The 6,529-nt window shown below is 39.1% G+C and overlaps 1 pseudogene across 1 annotated transcript; it reads left to right on the top strand.

Annotated features, from left to right (window-relative positions):
• On the top strand, positions 1 to 6,386 carry LOC149827674 (F-box/kelch-repeat protein SKIP30 pseudogene; annotated as a pseudogene). The gene is made up of 2 exons (XR_016434552.1): positions 1 to 111; positions 5,136 to 6,386. The product of XR_016434552.1 is annotated as an F-box/kelch-repeat protein SKIP30 pseudogene (transcript).
• The last annotated feature ends 143 nt before the right edge of the window (positions 6,387 to 6,529 follow it).

The following is a 6,529-nucleotide window of genomic DNA, read 5'->3' as shown; positions in this document are numbered from 1 at the left end:
GTGCCTAAGCCAACGCCTATAGCTCTTTCTATTGCAGCCAGCCTGTGGTCTCATCGATTCCACCATAAGAAGGAATAAAATCCAATGGTTGAGATCCTTGGTTCATCTCTGGTAATCCCTCCAACCGCCATCAATCTCAAATTTCTTTGATGCCTTGTTCAGATTATGTGTTTCCCTCAAGACGCCCTTTTACCATTATTTTTTATGCAGTCTAGTGCTAGATTTTCTCTTCGATATTCCTCTTGTGCTGATACTCATTTCACTTTTTGGTTGCTTTATATTTGATTGCATGCCTTGAATGAAACTTGGTGTCTCAAAATGGTGTCATTTATAACGCTTTTGGTGCTTGGGGCATTTTGGGTTTATGATGGTGTTTGATGTTTTCTCATGGTTTTGTGGGGTGTCTTCTTATTTTGCAGGATAGCCCAACTTGGTTTTGTACCTTTTGTTGTTTTGAACTTGATTATAGGGCTGAAATGAAACTTGGTTTCTCAAAATTGTGTAATTTACAAGGCTTTTGGTGCTTGGGGTATTTTGTGTTTATGATAGTGTTTGATGTTTCTTGATTTTTTTGTGGATTAGTCCTGTTAATTACCCAAGTTGGTTTTGTACCTTTTGCTATATTTTGAACTTGATTGTATGCCTTAATGGAACTTGGTACCTCAAAATTGTGTCATTTATAAGGATTTTGGTGCTTGGGGTATTTTGTGTTTATGATGGTGTTTGATGTTTTCTTATCGCTTTGTGGATCAGTGCTGTTATTTTGCAGGAGCCCGAGTTGGTTTTGTACATTTTGTTGTTTTGAACTTGATTATAAGACTTAAATGGAACTTGGTATCTCAAAATTGTGTCATTTATAAGGATTTTGGTGCTTGGGGTATTTTGGGTTTATGATGGTATGGTTTCTGATTGCTCAAGTTGGTTATGTTCCTTTTGCTGTTTTGAACTTGATTATGGGCCTTGAATGGAACTTGGTATCTCAAAAATGTGTCATTTATAAGGAATTTTGTGCTTGAAGTACTTTGTATTTGATGTTTTGTTATGGATTTTGTGGATCAGTGCTGTTATTTTTCAGGACTGCCCAAGTTGGTTTTGGACCTTTTGCCATAGTTGGCCCACCCGGTGACTCGGGCAAAAATAGTTTGGGGCTTAACTCTTGACTCGGATGACTCAGATTTTTTTATATATTTTAAAAATATAATTTTGCACTGTATTATTTGATATAATCAGCACATAAAACAAAATAATGCTGGTTCCATATATGTGCAACTGCAATGTCATTGAAATGAATCATAAGCCACCTTTGTACTAAAATACAAGCCTACAAAGAAAATAGATCAAAAGATCTTAACTTCAATGGAGATTGCATTTATTTATAACCTGGAGTTTGTAAGAGGAGAATTCACTTTAGTCCTGAATCCTGACCCATGGATGAAAAATGCTTGTTAGATATAGTACACTGATGTCTGCTCCAACTTCATGAAGGCACCGTGATGCATAAAAAATTATGCCACTCCCCTTCACCACCTAAGAAGATGACTCATTCAATACCATTACGGTAAACAATCCTTCTTGTGGGGAAGAAACCCTACAATAAAACTGAATTTTTGCTGTATGTGGTCATGTTCATATATCTACCATTCACTTGAGAATGAACAAAGTCTTTGTCCATGGGGGAAAGTTGAGAACGTGAACTGTGGTGTAGGTTTCAGTTTAGATTAAATGTTTTCTTTTTAGTCATTTTAAATGAAAGCATCCTTTGAAAACTACAAAAGAATATGTTTCAAAAAAATTTATTGTTTGAATTTAGATTAAGGTATGCAAACAACCTGAAACTATAGCAGGTTATACTGCAAAGCCTTTCATGTTTGACAGCAAAGAGTTGGAGGTCTCAAAGCTCTTCTATGCAACTAGGGTACAGGGAGGAGGACGGGATGAGAAGGGGCTGGATGGAAGGCAAAATGTTGTTTTTTTGGAAACAAAGCAGAATAAGATGAGGAGGAATCTCATTGATTGCTAGGTTTCCTTGTCAAAAAGATTTTCTGAAAACCAAAATTCAAAAGTTGCCAAACTCGACCGGTTCATTCTCAATTCGGAACTCAGCCATGTGAACCGATTCAGACTGAGTAACAGCCGACTTTTAGTGTAAAACGAGTAAAACTAAGATTGGGACTCGGTTGGGTTCTCACTCTAACCGAGTTACCAAGTTGGCCGGTTCAAACCGGCGAGTTTGCCAACCATGCCTTTTGCTGCTTTGTACTTGATTGTAGGCCTCAAATGGAGCTTAGTATCTCAAGATCGTGTCATTTATAAGGATTTTGGTGTTTGGTGTATTTTGGGTTTATGATGGTGTTTGATGTTTTGTTATGGTTTTTGTGGATCAGTCCTTTTATGTTATAGAATTGCTCAATTGGGTTTTGTACCTATTGATGTTGTGAACCTGATTATAGGTCTTAAATGAAACTTGGTATCTCAAACTTTATAAAGATTTTGGTGATTGGGGTATCTTGGTATTATGACGGTGTTTAATGTTTTGTTATGGTTTTGTGGATCTCGCCTGTTATTTTTCAGAATTGCTTAAGTTGGTTTTGTAACTGGATTATAGGCCTTAAATGAAACTTGGTCTCTCAAAATTGTGAGTTTGTGAGTCTTTTGGTACTTAGGGTATCTTGGGCTTTTGATGGTGTTTGATGTTTTATTATGGTTTTGTGGATTAGTGCTGTTATTTTTTCTGAACTTGAGTTGGTTTTGTATCTTTTGCTGTTTCGATTATAGGCCTTAAATGAAACTTGGTATCTCAAAATTGTTCCACCGATAAGGCTTCTGCTATGTCACATGGGTGCGGGTGCGGGTGCGGGTGCGGGGGTGCGATACTTTCCAAAAACTTGGGTGCGGGCAAAAATATAAAAAATTATATATATAAAGTCCAAAAGTTGGACATAAATGACCCTGGGTGCATTGACTGCACCCAGGGTCAGGTTGACCACATCGGGTGCGGGTGCGGCACCTAGTTGGAGAGTCCCTGTGACATAGGGCTTCTGGTACTTGGGGTATTTTTGGTTTATGACAAGGGTTGATGTTTCCTTATGATTTTGTGGATTAGTCATGTTATTTTGAAGTATTTCTTCAGTTGGTTTTGTACCTTTGGGAAGCTCCATGGATTTTAATGGCAGAAATGCCTTGTGCACCTGATATTCTTCTCTTTTTTGGACTTGGTGACTTGGTCACAGTTGAAGTGGATGTGTCGAATGGGCGTTCTGACTAAATATTTATTGTCATTGGCATTGTTGTCTTGGGGATTATGATGGCATTGATGCTATGTTCTGCTATATCACACAGACACTTCACTTAGCATGTGTATCCCGTGTTGACACGGCATGTCACTGTATGGACATAGTCAAACCGGTTTCACACAGTCAACATTGTGTCATTAACTTTAATTTTTTTTATGATCTTATTTACTTGCTTGTATTCACTTGAGTTCTTTTTCTTTTAAAATTTGTCATCAGTCACATTACTTTTCAATTTCAACTTAGTTTCATTATTTGATGTTCCTAATTATAGTGATTTAGAATTGTCTTTTATGCACACACTCACGCACATACATACATCTATGTGTGTATGGCTGTGTCCCCATGTTCTAAACTTTTAAAATTATCACATTGTACCAGGTGTATCCGCATTGTGTCTTGCTCCTGTGTCTGTATCCATGTGACATAGATGTTCTGGCCTTTTACATAAGTTATGTTGTTTTGCTGAATTGATCAAACAGATTTTTTTTTTTAAATCTTCGTGGTAGCTAATAACTGTAAAACATGGTGCTATTAGTGGCATGTTTCTCTTTGATATCCCTTGGACAGTGGGACCTCTATATTTCCTTTCCATTTTGAGCTTGATTCGGCCTTCAGTTGAAGGTTGGCACCAGTAATATAGGTGCTTTTATTGAGTTTTTTGCTGCCAGTTGTATTGGGGTTTCAGGTTTATGATGGTACCGATGTTACTTTTGTATGGTTTGTGCATTAATCCTGTTGTTTTGTAGATTTTTTACACTGTGCATGACTTACAGTTAGTGTTCAATTATTATTTGATGAGCTTTGTTGCCCAGATTTTGTTATGAATTTAGGCTTGATTGTGGGGAATTTTGTGCCATTCTCTTGTCATTTTTTTCCTAAACAATTTATTTATGGTTTCATTATGGATTTTGGATTTATAATGGTATTGATGTTCACCAAGTATCTCTTAAGTTATCCATTTTTTATTGAATGCTTGCCCCTTTTGCTGAGATAAGGTCACATTTGCGGAACACAGACTAACTTCACAAGCAGTTCTAAGTGGCATTTAGACATGTACTCCCATTTTTTCTGCCATATTTTTGTTAGAGGCTAGAAGCATATGAATAAGCTGCAGATATAATCTCTTGTACTAACTACTAATTCTGAGAAAACGCTTACTCTGGATTAGTCAGTTATGAGGATGCACCTTGCGGAATATTATCTTATCTAATAGTGATGCATTGCTTGCTATGAGTTATTTTTTATATGCACTGTACTGCAGATTGCCAGATCACTCCTTTGTTTGAAGTGTTGATTTCAAGCTGTTTTGATTTTCTTGCACCACATTAAGATTTCTCATAATGTTGATTGAACACTGCTGTGCTTCTCTTAAAATGTTACTCTCAATTAGTCTATGGCCAGAAAAGATCTTGGGATAAGAACTTGAGATGGACAAATCACAAAATTCTGTGGAATGCCTTGTTCTAGCTAAATATTTGTGCACTGGCTACAAGTTTCTCTTATTATTAACTACTGAACGCTGGATGGTTTTCTGGTTCTATTCTGACATGCTTGCACACATACATGCACATGCGCATACACTCACACACAACATGAATGAAACCAGCACCATCTTATGAACCTGATCCTTTTGTTTACTGATGAATGTTGAATCCTACAATTAGGTGCCTAGTGATCTGCTATCCATTTGGATAATATAGCATTCTCTCTCTCTAACCCATATTTTATGGAGTTTTTCAACCAGAACATAAAATCAAGATTCTGGATTGGGGCCTATTATGCTCTCTCTCTCTCTGAATTGTGTTTTTGTTTTCTCATCTGAAGCATCTAATTGACATGTAGGTGATCCTAACATGATGTCTGGTTTGATTGAGGGACTTCCTGATGCTGTTGCCCTTCACTGCCTTGCACGCGTCCCCTTCTATCTCCATCCTCAACTGCAGCTTGTCTGCCGCTCATGGAGAGCTACCCTCCGCAGCCCTGAGCTATTCAAGGCTAGGCTCGAGGTTGGTGCATCTGAGGAACTCCTCTGTGTGACAGCCTTTGAACCAGAGAACTTGTGGCAATTATATGACCCCCACCATGATGTTTGGATGACAATTCCACCTTTGCCATCAAGGATCAAGCATCTTACAAACTTTGGTGCCGTTTCTGTTGGTGGAAAATTGTTTGTGCTTGGTGGTAATAGTGATGCTGTGGATCCACTGACTGGGGATCATGATGGGATTTTTCCCACAAATGAGGTGTGGTCCTATGACCCAATTCTTCGGCAATGGACTTCACGTGCACCAATGTTAGTTGCTCGGGCCATGTTTGCATGCTGTGTGTTGCATGAGCGCATAATTGTTGCTGGTGGCTTCACTGATTGCAGAAAATCCATCTCCAGATCAGAGATATATGACCTTGATAAGAATATATGGGAGCCAATAGCCGATCTTCAACACTACCACAACTCAGTTTGCACTGGGGTGGTGATCTCGGAAAAGTTCCATGTGTTGCATAAGGGATTGTCAACAGTGCAGGTGCTGGACTATGTGGAGAATCGGTGGGTGGTGGAGGACTATGGGTGGCTGCAGGGGCCAATGGCAATGGTTGGTGGGGAGCTGTATGTGTACAGCCATGGCATGATCATTCAACAGGCAAAACAGCAGAGACAGAGGATGGTGGTCGCACCAGCAACCGATTTACAGAGTAGGATTGGGTTTGCAGTGATTGGACTAGGTGATGATTTGTATGTAATTGGGGGAGTGGACGGGCCGGGGCAATGGAACCTCCCAATCAAGTTGCTCTCTGATGTGGACGTCCTAGATGTGAGGAGTGGGAGGCCAACATGGCGGCAAGTATCTCCAATGACACAGTGCCACGGCACCATAGTTGGATGTACATTGCTCAGGATATGAGTATGTGGTGGGGATGCTTATGATTTTTTTTACTTGCTGCTCTTTTTCCTTCTTGGGGAATTGAAGAATGAGCGTGTGTTTCGCATGTGGCTGTATGTCATAGAGTTTGTATTCCACAAGGGTGAGGTATATGTTGTGACAAATCACCATTTCGAGTGAGGGAATTGAAACAGGCATCAACTGCAGTTTTGATTACATTATATGCGCTGCATGATTTTATAGTTTGGTTTGTTTGGATTGGAAAATGTGATATTGGCTGAAGCATTGGAAAATTTGTGGAAATGCATGCTTCTTTAGAGGAGCCTTAGACTAGGAGGTGAAATGTGTATTCCTTGG

Source organism: Nuphar pumila, chromosome 10 (genome assembly GCF_984573655.1).
Source record: "Nuphar pumila chromosome 10, dmNupPumi1.hap1.1, whole genome shotgun sequence".
NCBI lineage: Eukaryota > Viridiplantae > Streptophyta > Magnoliopsida > Nymphaeales > Nymphaeaceae > Nuphar > Nuphar pumila.
This window is presented reverse-complemented; position numbering and strand designations above follow the sequence as displayed.